At 37.6% G+C, this 13583-nt stretch overlaps 1 long non-coding RNA gene across 1 annotated transcript; it reads right to left on the minus strand.

Moving 5' to 3' along the window:
* Nucleotides 1-1725: 1725 nt before the first annotated feature.
* On the minus strand, nt 1726-13344 carry LOC116795191. The gene is made up of 3 exons (XR_004359985.1): nt 13176-13344; nt 4800-4814; nt 1726-1737 (listed from the first exon to the last, which is right to left on the minus strand). It is a non-coding gene; the product is annotated as an uncharacterized LOC116795191 (long non-coding RNA).
* Nucleotides 13345-13583: the final 239 nt, after the last annotated feature.

The following is a 13583-nucleotide window of genomic DNA, read 5'->3' on the forward strand; positions in this document are numbered from 1 at the left end:
GGAGCCATAAGCAGTGTTCTAGTATAAAAGGAAAAGTTTATTAGTAGCCAAAGATTTTATACAAATAACCTTCTCCTGCACCAGTGTCCCCTTTCTCTTCCTACCAGTGTCCCAAGCTACAGTAAAACCTCCTGTGGCTGATTTAAATAGAGAAAAGTGCATACAGAGACCCTCTTAGAATCACAGAATTGTTTACATTGGAAAAGACCTCTAAGATTGAGTCTGATAGTTAATCCAGGACTGCTGGATTTACCACTAAAACTTGTCCCTAACTGCCACATCCACATTTTTTGAACTCTTCCAGAAACAGTGATTCAAATAGTTCCCTGGGTAGCCTGTTCAAATGCCTGACCAATATTTAGTTTAGACAGAATTTTTCCTAATATCCAAATTATATCCTCTTGTCCTGTCACTTGTTAACTGGGAAAAGAGATCGGCCCTCACCTGGCCACAACCTCCTTTCAGGTAGTAATAGAGAGTCATGAGGTCTTCCCTGAGCCTCCTTTTCTCAAGGCTAAACAACCCCATCTCCCTCAGCCTCTCCTCATAAGAGTTGTGCTCTTCCATGCGAACACAGAAGGAGGGAAGTTTGGCTGGATGAACAGCTCCAGCATTGGCCCTGATAACCACTTACACATTTCATGCATTGGGATGCTAGAAGCTTGAGCATAATGCAAGGCTCTGCAGACAGCAAGTCCTCGTGATTTAGCTGCTGTGGTCAGCTGTCCACTTCTGCAGTGAATGAAATGTGAAGGACAGTCACTGCTGTTGCTATCATCGTTTTTCTCCTTCCTTGTCAGGGTGTAGAACAATCTATACCACTTCATACTTACTATAGTGTCTTATAAAGTGTTTAATTAAAAAAAAAGTACATAATAAAAGGCTAGATGCACATGTAATACATGCACATGATGGTTTAATATAAATTGCCTGATGGCCTGATGAAGTTTCATGCACCTAGGCCAGAATATACACCTAAGAGCTTAAGTTTAGTAGCTGCAGGATAGACAAGGGATCAGACCCAGCCAGCACAGGTTTCGGAAGGGCAGGTCCTGTCTGACCAATCTGATCCCCTTTTATGATCAGGTGACCCACCTGGTGGATGAGGGGAAGGCTGTGGATGTGGTCTATCTGGACTTTGACACTGTCTCTCACAGCATACTCCTGAAAAAGCTGGTAGCCCACGGCTTGGACAGGGGTACTCTCTGCTGGGTTAGGAACTGGCTGGAGGGCCGGGCCCAGAGAGGGCTGGTGAACGGTGCTGCATCCAGTTGGCAACCAGTCACTAGTGGTGTCCCCCAGGGATCAGTGTTGGGCCCAGTTCTGTTTAATATGTTTACCGATGATCTGGATGAGGGGATTGAGTGTACCATTAGCAAATTTGCAGATTACACCAAGCTGGAAGGTAGTCTTGATCTGCTGGAAGGCAGGAGGGCTCTTCAGAGGGACCTGGACAAGCTGGAGAGATGGTTTGATTACAATGGGATGAGGTTCAACGAGGCCAAGTACCAGGAACTGCACTTTGGCCACAACAACCCCATGCAGCGCTACAGGCTGGGGACAGAGTGGCTGGAGAGCAGCCAGGCAGAAAGGGACCTGGGAGTTTGGATTGACAGGAAGCTGAACATGAGCCAGCAGTGTGCCCAGGTGGCCAAGAAGGCCAATGGCATTCTGGCCTGGATCAGGAACAGTGTGGTCAGCAGGTCCAGGGAAGTGATTCTTCCCCTGGACTCAGTGCTGGTGAGGCCACACCTGCAGTACTGTGTCCAGCTCTGGGCCTCTCAGTTCAGGAAGGATATTGAGGTGCTGGAGCAGGTCCAGAGAAGAGCAACAAGGCTGATGAAGGGATTTGAACACAAGAACTGTGAGGAGAGGCTGAAGGAGCTGGGAGAAGAGGAGGCTAAGGGGAGACTTCATTCAAATAAATTCAATAATTTTTCTTTCACTATTTTCAAGTGTTTAATTTCAAATATTACAAATTTTTATCCTAAATGAATTACTAGAAATATTTTCTAATTTTAAAGCAAAAATGTACCTACACCAGGATATACACCTAAGAGCTTAAGAAACTTTTAAAACTTTTTCTAAACAAGTGTTTGTTCTAAACCAAGGATTTCTCAAAACCAAGTCTTTCTGTAACAAGTATTAGTCTCAATGAGTCAGTGTTGTCTAAGAAAGATGCATAGCAAAATGTCTTGCCAGCTCCACTTGGTCATGAAGGTTGCTTCCTAAGACACCAATAGATTTACTGACTAAAGACTGGATTAATTCTCCTGCTCTTTTGACTTTGCAAAAAAAAAAAAAGTTCCCAGTGATAAAATGTGTGTGGCAAAGAGTGTTAAAAATTCAATTTTCCCCTCACTTTAACCTGCATGCAGTAAAAAAATGGCCTGAATTAAAGGAACCTCTTACATCATTAAGTGATCTGTAGGGACTTCTTTAACTGTCCTACTGTGAACAAGGCAAAAATTAAGGTTTGATTCCATTTGTCAGGTGTATTGATTCCTTAACATTCAAGTAATAATTATTTTGCAGACTCAGTTGTCTCCTTTCAAACTTGAATTGTTTTAAATGGACCTGACTTTCTGAAATTTGCTTTTTCAAAACACTACACATCAGAAAAGAAAAATTGCTAGATGCTTGGAAGAAACTTTAGGTGTTACACTGGAAACAGTTGAATTCATGAGGTATCTGAAGCCTAAAGAAAAAAGCCACTGACAGCATCAGATTAACAACCAAACACAATTTAGGTAGCAGTCAGCAATTCATCTTCCTTTCATTCTTCAGTGTCAGTCCTTTACAAAACAATTACTTTCGTAGTCTCATGAAACTGAAAGCATTTTCAGAATTGGATTTGGAGAATAAAGAGAAAGATAAAACCAAAACTATATCACTTAACCCGCTAGATAAATTAAAAAGCAACATTTTCCAGTGTTTGCATTTTTATAATGGACAAAATTGAAATTAAATGTTTGATAATACCAGAAAAAGGTATTTGCCTAGAATCAGATGTCTTAGTTTCAACACAGAGAAAAAGCGGTTCAAAGTTTTTATCATAGTTCTCAACAGAATACTTTTCTCACACGTTTTGGATCTTCTCATAAGATATGAACCAAGGTAAGGATTACTGCTGAAATTCAAAGGCCTTTACCCTTGAAATTAATTGGCCTTGGAATGGGCAATACTAATTGAAACCTACCTGCTCCTATATTAACTATTAATGCAGTAGAAACTTCTAACTCCCTCTCTCCTTTTAGAATACACCTTAAATACCCCATCTATATTATATTTAAATACAAATCTTGGAAAAAATAAGCATCTTCAGTTCACCAATACATTTATGACAGACTATTAGGTTCCACATTGTATTTTACTAGCTGTACAGTCATCTCACAACTTGCACTCCTGCCATATCCAGCCCCAGTTCCACAAGATATCTCTGAAGCACAACAGTATTTCTGTAAACTGAACATGAGCACATGATGCTTTGCTGAGCTTAAAACTCACAAATGGATCCAAAGTACAAGAAGTTGTAAATATAGAGGTTTGAGCTGTCCATTATCCCAAAGGTTCATAGTTTCACTGACCCACAGTACCTATTCTCTTTCAAAATGCTAAATAAACTCCGTGCTAAATTTCTGACAGTATTAATTTTTGCACATTGTTGATTATGGTGAATACGGGCGCTGAAAGAAATGAGGCTGCCACCACACAGAGTTCGCTTTCGGGACTTGTCCGCCGATCTTTCCGGCATTCCCCTTTTATTAGGATTCCTTTGCAAACAGCAACTGGTGTTTCTCTTTCAGTTAACTGGAAGTCCCAGGATCATCCTAAACCAGTGCCTTGATCACACACGTTTACCTCATATCCTGTGGTGGCTGTATTCAGCCATGAGAGAAAAACACACACTATCATGAAGACTGTTCAAAGTGGTTTTCGTTTTGACAACATAGCACTTTCTTTATCAAAAACACCAACCAATGCCAAAACACTCCTTTTTGATCCTAATAAACTGAATTCAGGTGCTGCCGGCGTAACTGGTTCCCACAGTTGATTAGCAAAAAATTTAATGAGTATCTGAGGGAAGAAATTTTTTCTTTCTCCTGGATGACTCCTTTTAACTTCTCCATTCTTCTTCACTTTTTTCCTTCATCCATCATAAATTGGAGAAAGTAATGAAAGAACATAAACCACTATTAATCTACCAGTGAATCTCTAAGAACATAACCAAGCTTTTTGTACAAGTTAAAGATATCCAACTGATTTTTAACAATACATATATAAAAATCTAAGAAGTCACTTAAAAATAATCTTATTTTAATGTGTTGCAAGATTATGCATTGTGTTTTGTTGCTGCACAGTTGGAAGATATCCTGTCCTTGAATATTGCGGAGCAAACGTTTTACTGACTGAGCAGCCAACGGAAATCATGGTTAGAATTCAAGAAGACATAGTGACAACACCTGTTGACAAACCCTGTCATCTTCTCTGAAACCATGTCACAGGAAGATCAACCACCTTGCCAAAATGTTGTTTTTTATGATAGCACAAGGTTCCTATAGAGCAAGCTGATTTATCTATCACTCTTGTAAATTAGCACAGAACATTTGCAAATTATAGTGATAGTTAACCTTCTGCTGAACAGCATCACCATAATAGTTAATTCATGGTGAAAATTTTACTTTGAAGTTTTTGTCTGGGAAAGCATATCAATCTGTGCAACCATAGAAACACTGGAAATGAAATTAGGGATAGAATATTTGGAACTCAAATACCTTGGGGTTGAAAATTATGCAGACTTGTAAAACACAGATCTGCAGTTGATTTCTGTCTCATCAGCATGTATATCTTCAGAACTTCTTTCTCATGGCTTCCTCAGACAGCCAGGCCACAATGTTCTTTTAGCAAAAATGATGTATTACATGTCACTCTAAGTATCCTTGTAAGAGCTTCTGTTGGAAGAATTTCCAGCAATATCTGCAGTTCTTCCATCTTCTCAAAGTCGTTAATTGCTCATGACTTTCCAGTTCTCCAAGTTCCCTAGAAAGTGTGATATCAGCATATCTTGACCATGAACTTGAACTGCATTGCAAGACAAGAAAGTAGACGGTTGTTTATCATTATTTGAGCAACCCCAGAGTATGAATTAGGGACTGAATTTTGGATATGTGATACCTCTTCTGCTGGCATACAAAAATAAAATATTTATTGTAACATTAAAAAAAAAATAAATAAACCCATTAACTGAAACAGAAGAGCGTTCCAGTGTGCAGACATTGGCTCACCATTGGTTTACTGCCAATAAAAAGGTTTAAATAGATTTGGCAATTAGTTTTTCTACACTTAGAACTGAAAAATATTTGAGGAAAATAGGTCAAGCAGAGGAACTCCAACTTTTACACAGAAGAAACCTGCCATAAGGAACATTCTGCTGGGAATAACAACTTTCCAGTAAACTTCGTGGCCTGTAATACAGGCTTCTATTGCTTCATTCTTTCATTCAAGACAAAGGAATAATTAATATCAAATGAACTAAGCAGCACATTTCCTAGTTTATACACTACAAACTCAGATTTAAATATTTTAATACTCTGTGGGTGAACTTGAAAACAGCCATTTTGCCTACGGAGACCTATTTGAAAATTAATTCCCAAGAGTGTGTAGAGAGGGCTTTACTATCCTACACTGTTTTTATCATCACACTTTCCTGTTCAGTTGCCTCTTAGAAGAAATGCTGAGTATTCTGTGCTGGCTTATAACGAAGTGTGAAATGAAGAGAAAATGTTGCTATAGCAAAAATCTATTAAAAAACCATTTCTTTCTGACAGTACCAGAGACAGATTCACATTTGATTCTTGGATAAAGGAAAATCTTTCTCTGAGCTACTATCTTTTTACTTAAATCAATACATTAACAAAAAACCCCACTTTGCTGGTTAATTTGCATCTTTCTCAAATTATCAATTTTTCCTATCAAGTTTCGCCATAATGAACCTTGATTAACACCTTAAAACATTTAGAGAAAATGTCTCTTAAAGTTCATTAAACCTTGGTACTTCATAATTGTAAATCTCTTCACATTGTGTTCCTTTCAGATAGATGATGTTCTGCCCATGAATACAAGTCTTTGCAGTAATTTAACATTTGTGACTCAAGGTTTAAAATTATTATGCTCTCCATAACTGCAAAATTCATATTTTATTAAGACAATTTTGCCTTAATGTCTCTCTCAAAATATTTAGTTAAAACAAGAAAAGAGGAAGACCTTACACGGAACCATCACCCATCAGCTATTTGATGTTGAGGCGATTTGGATAGCAAGCCTTGTTTTCATTATAAACACCACTGAAGTTTTCATACTGAAATGCCTGGTATATTTGGTATGAATCATTAAAAACAAACAAAGAACATCCACTGTATTTACAGCACCTACTGGGCTTTCATAAGTTTCATATAGAAAACACATTCACACAGCATACTCCCTTTTTCAAAAGGCTCTTGACAACAAGCAATGCAGAAAATTAAATGCATCTCACAGCATTTTATGAAGTTAAAGATATTTCTAATCTAAGCACTTATTTTCAGAGTGGCTTTGTCCCCAAAAACATCACTTTGTATTATTACTTTCTATCACAAAACTGAAGAAAAATCAGAATATGCAATGTGAACAATAGAGAGAGGTCAAACATCTCATCACAAGGCTGAATTTACAGAAGGCTAACAGACATGATTTAGAGAGCAAATTAATGAATGTTTGAATGCTTTTACATATAAGGAACTCTGATGACTAAGTGCTTATTGCTTCTTTAAGGTCTGAAAGCATCCGTGTAGCAAATTTTGAATAGATTTGCCAGTTGGCAGAGTTTCAGGTTTAACTTTTTTACTTTACTTTTAATATCTTTATACAATTTAAATTTCATTTATTTGAAATTTAACTCTAACATTTTAGAAAAAATCCATTAGAGGCAAAAAAATATTCAGCCACAACAACAGCATGTTTATTAAAAAAATTGGAATGGAGTTTTAAAAGGAACCCATGTTATGCAGACCCATATTAGCAACCCAAAGATGTGCAGTATTAAGTATTTAAAGTGTAAGTTTTACAAGGACATCAGAGTAATTTGGACTATATCTATAAGACTCATGTGTCTTCCTCTCTGAAGGCTCGTTACACACTGAAACGTTTCGAAGTTCTCTCTTGAACTCTGGAAAAATTGAGCCGATACTAAACATCAGTGTCTTGGTACAACATTTACTACCAGATAGATAGACAAATAGATCAACAGATAGATTCACATTTAAAAGTGATAATTGAATGTGAATAAAGGTGGAAAGGGTTGTTAAACAGTGGAATGAACTTCCCAGGTGGGTGGTGGAGTCACCATCCACTGAAATGTTCAAGACATGACTGGACGTGGCACTTAGTGCTATGCTCTAGTTGACAAGGTGGTGATCGGTCAAAGGTTGGATGAGATGATCTCAGAGGTCTTTCCCAACCTCAATGGTTCTGTGATTCTGTGATTCTGATCTCACATGCTGGTCAATGGTAAAGCCACATTTACATTAACAAAGTATTTCCGGAATCCTTTGTGTACTTTCTCTGACCTGAAACTAACCCACTCTTACCTTTGCTTCTAAAGTATTTCCAGAAGCCTTTGATCTTCTCTACCTTTACAAATATTGACAGTTATTGTCTTCTTATCTACCCAACCAAAGCAGAACTTAAACTAGCCTCTTCCATAATATTTCTTCACAGATGGTGCTACAGTGCCTCTGGGGGACCAGCAGCACATTCATTCTCACTAATCCCTGTGGTTGACCAAGGAAACTAGAAAATTTCCAGATAGCATCCCACAGTGTAAGCTGGATACAGAGTGGACAAATCAACAATGCCCAAGATTGCAAAAGAAAGTTAAAAAATACACCTTTTAAAGGATGGAAGAGGTCAGGGAGTGGTGCATTTTATGGGAATCACACCCTGAAGTATTCAGAGCAATTGGTTTAAAGTGATTAGGAAAGCTAATGGAGTAGAATACGTATGGGGATTTCATCCTGCTTATCAGCAGAGACAGTATTGTTGCTTTGGGTTTAAATCCTAATAATGTGTAAATACACAGAGTACATTAACCAGGTATCTAATTATTGCTAGCTAGAGAAAAGTGCCTTTTGTAGAGTGACAAACATTCAAAAGCTGAATAGCGGAGATATTAATTTAGTGATCTGAAAGACAGTAAGCAAGTTTGAGAGCTGCATGCTGTAGCCATGTAGACATAGCATCTGTTTAACCTAAGTAACACAACAGTAAAAGCATATGTGATGAGAGAAATCCAGTCTGCAAGGGCTAGACCTATTCTGAGGAAGTTATTGGACAACATCCAAGCATAGGAAGTTCACAGCTTCCCATTTCTTTTCCTCATGGTGCAAAAGCATGGTACAGTAATTCATTGGACAGAGAGTTTCAAAACAGAATGATTAGAGGGGAGAGAGAGCAGCCCCTGTCTTAGTTGATAGGTTTCACTACACGAGCAAACAAAAGGGCTGGCAAGAAGAGCTAGAGAGGTTGGAAGATATTTGCCAAAATTCAGGTAACAGACTTCTAAGAAAGCATGAAAACCACACAAGTTTTCTATCACTTGTTTGAAGCCAAAGCTGGTAACATATCTTCCCCATCATTAGCATTCATATGTTTTTCTATAAGCCAGATTTCATAAGGGGATTTATCAGGCTGGTAGATTGGCCTAATCAGCTCTGAAACCACCTTTTGATCCCAGGTTTTCAAGGGAAGCACTTTTAGCTCTCTCTGGCATATGACTGAATATAGTTAAGGAAATCAAGGTAAAATATTACAGAGCCTAACAGAAACTATCTGAGAAGAAAATAAAACATTAACAGATTTTTTTAAAAATAAATGTAAGAGTTCATTTAACCTAATTATGCCCCTGCTCATAAAAAGCATTTTTCAAAGACATGAAAAAGGACTTTGCAAATTCTTTTTCCTCCCCTCCCCATTCTTAGCAGAGAAACCTCTTATAAAATGAAGTCATAAAACAGATGTTGGCTAACACTGGCCACCAGTTTTTACTTGACAATTTGGCTGTCTCCTCCTTATTACAAAGCAAGCAGAGCATATTGATCACATTATTGATTAGATGATCTTTATAATCTCTCCTAGACATAAAGTCTACATCGTTATAAAAAAAATTAAGAACATCAACATGAACATCACAAGAATATAGACAGAACGGAAGAGACAGTCTTCAAAAACACTTAATGACTTCTTTGTAAAGCTTCATTACTCAACGATTATTCAGTGTAATATCCTATGAGTGTTTCATTTAATCTTTAATCCTTTCCTAGCTTTATGGCCATGCAAAAGAGATAGCTAATTATGTATCAACTCAGGAAACAGAACATAATATAGGACACTAAATTTTACATATTTTTGTTTGTCTGCTTGTCTATTCTATCTTGCTCTTTCATTATGTTGCAAAAAGAAGATGCATGAGCTTGGATTTCCAGAAGAAATTTATTTTTTGCAAAGCAACACCTGAAATCAAGAAAATTTTGAGATTATTTAGCAGCTTCTTGAAGAGTTGAAGAAAATTCTGAGATGGTTTCACAAAATGTGCTAAGATCAAGCTGAACTAAAGATTCTAAAGTCTGCCTTTTCTTCAGCGCTTTTCTAAACAGGCTTCCTTGTGTTTGAAGTTAGGACCATTGAGGATCTAACCAGTGCTTCTGTTGACAAGCATTTTATATGACTAGGGACTCCATCTCTAAACTAACCTGTCAAAAAAAACCAAACAAACAAAAAAAACACCAAAAGCCAAAGACAAGAGATATTCTCAGAGAATACCAAGCAGACATGATTTAACTCATAATTTTAAATAGTTGCAATAAAGGAAAATATGCCAAAAACATGCAGCAGCACATTTAACGGAGTTTAGTAGTGTTTCACAGAATCATAAAATTCCTTAGGTTGGAAAAGTTTTTCCAAAGGTGGGTAGACAATACATCATCTTGCTTAATAAGGAGGATTCTACTCAACCCTAAGTACACTCAGACCCTACACACCTGGACAGCATCAGGTACAGTGCTGTTGCAGCCCTGACCAGGAGTTGTAAAGAAATACATGATGTAAACTCTAGCTCTGGGCTGCTACTCAGTATTCAGGGATGCTTTATATTTCATGGGAGAGAAGGAAAAAAACCACAAAAGTAACAGAACAAGCGAAAATTCTTCAGCTTGGACAGGTAAGTTACTGCACATCCTGGATGAGAAGCAGAAAGGTGTTACTGTTTCAGCTGAGGTAGAACAAGGAGTCAGAGGAGTTTGCAGAGTGTAAGACAGCAAGAAGCCTATGGTGAAGTCTGTTGCTATAGTTTTAAGGATCACAAACTTGGATTTCATTCAGAGATCCATTCTTAATTTGTATCCATTATAATTCTGTCATTTTAATTAGGCTCATTCCCAGATTAACACAGTACATAATAAACATTTAAAAAATGTCCATTATCTACCTTTTCACCTAATGCAGCTTCTTTTTCCCTCCTCCTTACCCAGGGATAGTAACAAATCTGCAAATAAGAACAAAGGAATCAATTCAGAGATGAAAGTTATGCCACTAAATATTTTTAGGAGTAAATATTACTCTGAACATCTCAACTTATTTTTTTTAGATGTTTAAGGTTAAAACTACAGTACAAATAATATTGAATCAGATGTTAGAAAGCCATGCCAATCTGCAAAAGAAAATTAAAATATAAATCTAGAGCAATTTTAGAGGCTTTGGATTCTAAGCTTAGAGGTAAGCCCTGATATATATAGAAGAAAAACAGAAGGATTATTTCTCAATAAAAATCAATCTCGGGGGGGGGGGGGGGGAACACAAAACCCCCCACACTTATGGCCATATTTTCCACATCTTCCTCTGAATATTTAAGCTTTTTGTGTGAGAATGAATCAGAAACATGGAGGAAACTCTTTTCAAGATTATTAAAAAAAAAAGGAAAGAAATAAAAGAAACAAACTAAGCATACAAACACTATTACATTAAGGCTGAAATCCTTACATTTACATTGAGAGATTTAAAAAAAAAAAAAAAAGAGAGAGAGTTAGATAAAAGATTAAGTAAGAGATTTAAATAGAAGGTAGGTTATGTACACAAATTATGACTTGTAAAATCCATTCTTATAGACTTCTTAGGATCAAGGGCAGATTATTTCATTGAAAAACCAAACCAACTAAACAGAAAACCTCTAACAAACTGTAAGTAGAGGTAGTAATGTTTTCTTGCAGGGAAAGGTTTCTCGCCCGCCCTCTCCCCTTTTCCCCTAGGGATAAGACAATTTTCTGAATACAGCTTTCATAGCACAGAAATACAGGTAAACTACTCAAGGCACCATGTTCCTGTGATTTACTACTGCACATTGCAACTGCTTGTCACAGAAAATGTCACAGATTGTTGAGGGAAATTTAGGAATTCTACGGGAGAGTATTTGCTTCTTATCACAATTTACCACTCTCCTCACTATAAAACATAGTGAGACATCCTGATGTACGAGCTTCTCAATTTTTTTTTAATGTCAAAAGAAAGTAAATAGCAACAGACAAAAGCTGAGGAAAAGGGGACAGTATGGAGAAGGGTCTTACCCACCAGCAACTCCACCATCCATTGTCCCTTCAGCTTAACCACAGTGATTTAAGATGTCCTAACCAATACTAGCAACACTGGGCTATCAGACAAAAAGGCTCTCTGCTTACACAAGAAGAATCAAAAGTGATAAATTTATTTCTAGCAAAACAGTTTTCTTTCACCTATCTATTCATCCAATAAATACCTTGTACTATTGAGTATAGTCATTTAGTCCATAATCATCTGGATATTTTCCTGTATCAGGTAAATTCATTAAAGATTAAACTTTAAAAAACCTTGATTTGGTATCTTGATGCAGTGTTTACCTAGATTCCATTCATTAACGTCCCTCTCTCTTTGTACAGTTTCCTTTCTTTTGCCACATAGCACCATTCACAACAGATGTTTTTCAACTAATTAATAACAGAAATTCAGTGACCTATCACTCACGGAAATGTTACTTAAAATTAGTAGTAACAGAGGATTTGTGCATGTGCATGTATTTGATCAGTTGTACTGGAAAGAGCTAATTAATGCCAGATAAAGTACATTAGGTAAGGTTCTCCACATGCTTAGATTGATCTTTTTGACCAACAACAGATACACAGGAAGCCAGAAGGTCAGTGGTCAGATGCATAGCAGTTGTTAAAAGAGCAGATGTCAAGATCCACAGATCATGCCATTATGGGAAAGCCAGAAAATCTCTCCCAAAAGAATGAAGTGTTGAAAAAGAGACTGCAAAGGACACAGTGTAGCATATGACTTAAATTTGGAAGTTAGAACTGTAACTCGCCAGCTTGTACACCAGCCTGTACACCAGCTGTGCCTGCCTGTGCACAGCTCCTCTATACTCTCTGGGCTTTACAACATGCCAGGACAATGGTCCTACTTCAGGAGGGACTGAAAACTTCTCCAGAGGCTTTCTGGGTATTCATTAAAGGGTAAATTTTAATGCAAATTTCTACTGATGGGGAAAAAAAAAAAAAAAAAAAACAAGAAGAAGAAAATTAAAGGTGATTGTGCAGTAGGAGAGTGAAAGGCAATCAAGTATGCTGGGTATCAACAGATTTCCACTCACTGTTTGCTGTTATTGCCAGCACTTCAGTCTTCTGGTGGTGATGGACTGCTGTGATTGCATGGATTCCTGGCTGTCTTTCAGCAAATGGTAAGACACCTCAGGAAAAAACTTTCCTTTAAAAACAATAAGAAAGAGCTGCATTCATTTGCCATGGATGGTTATATCACCATTTCCCATAACACCCTAAATCAGCCTTCAATAATCTCTCTGTTGATGCTATCAAAATATAGCTATATTTTTCAAGAAACATAAATATGGAAAGGGAAATGAAGGTACATTCCCTATTGTACCATAATTCCAGCTTAAGTAACCAAATAAAAAGGTTACCATATGCCACACCTAGCATATGGGTAACATATGTTGTTGTGTTCATTTTGGCTGGAGTAGAGTTAATTTTCTTCCCAATGGCTGGTATAGGGCTGTGTTTTGGATCTGTGCTGAACATGGTGGTGGCAATATACACGTTTTTGTTATTGCTGAGCAGTGCTTACACAGAGCCAAGGCCTTTACTGCTCTTCATACTGCCACACTGTCAAGGAAGTTGGGGGTGCATGGGAAGCTGGGAGGAGACACAGCTGGGACAGGTTACCCAAATTGACCAAAGGGACATTCCATACCATATGACATCATCCTCAGTACATAAAGAGGGGGGAAGAAGGAGGGGAACATTTGGAATGATGGCATTTGTCTTCCCAAGTAACTGTTACGTGTACTGGGGCTCTGATCTCCTGAAAATGGCTGAACACCTGCCCGCCCATGGGAAGTGCTGAATGAATCCCTTGCTTTGCTTTGCTTGTGCATGCTGCTTTTGCTTTCCCTATTAACCTGTCTTTATCTCAACCCACAATTTTTCTGCATTTTACTCTTCCGA

This window comes from Chiroxiphia lanceolata, chromosome 1 (assembly GCF_009829145.1).
Source record: "Chiroxiphia lanceolata isolate bChiLan1 chromosome 1, bChiLan1.pri, whole genome shotgun sequence".
Taxonomy (NCBI): Eukaryota; Metazoa; Chordata; class Aves; order Passeriformes; family Pipridae; genus Chiroxiphia; species Chiroxiphia lanceolata.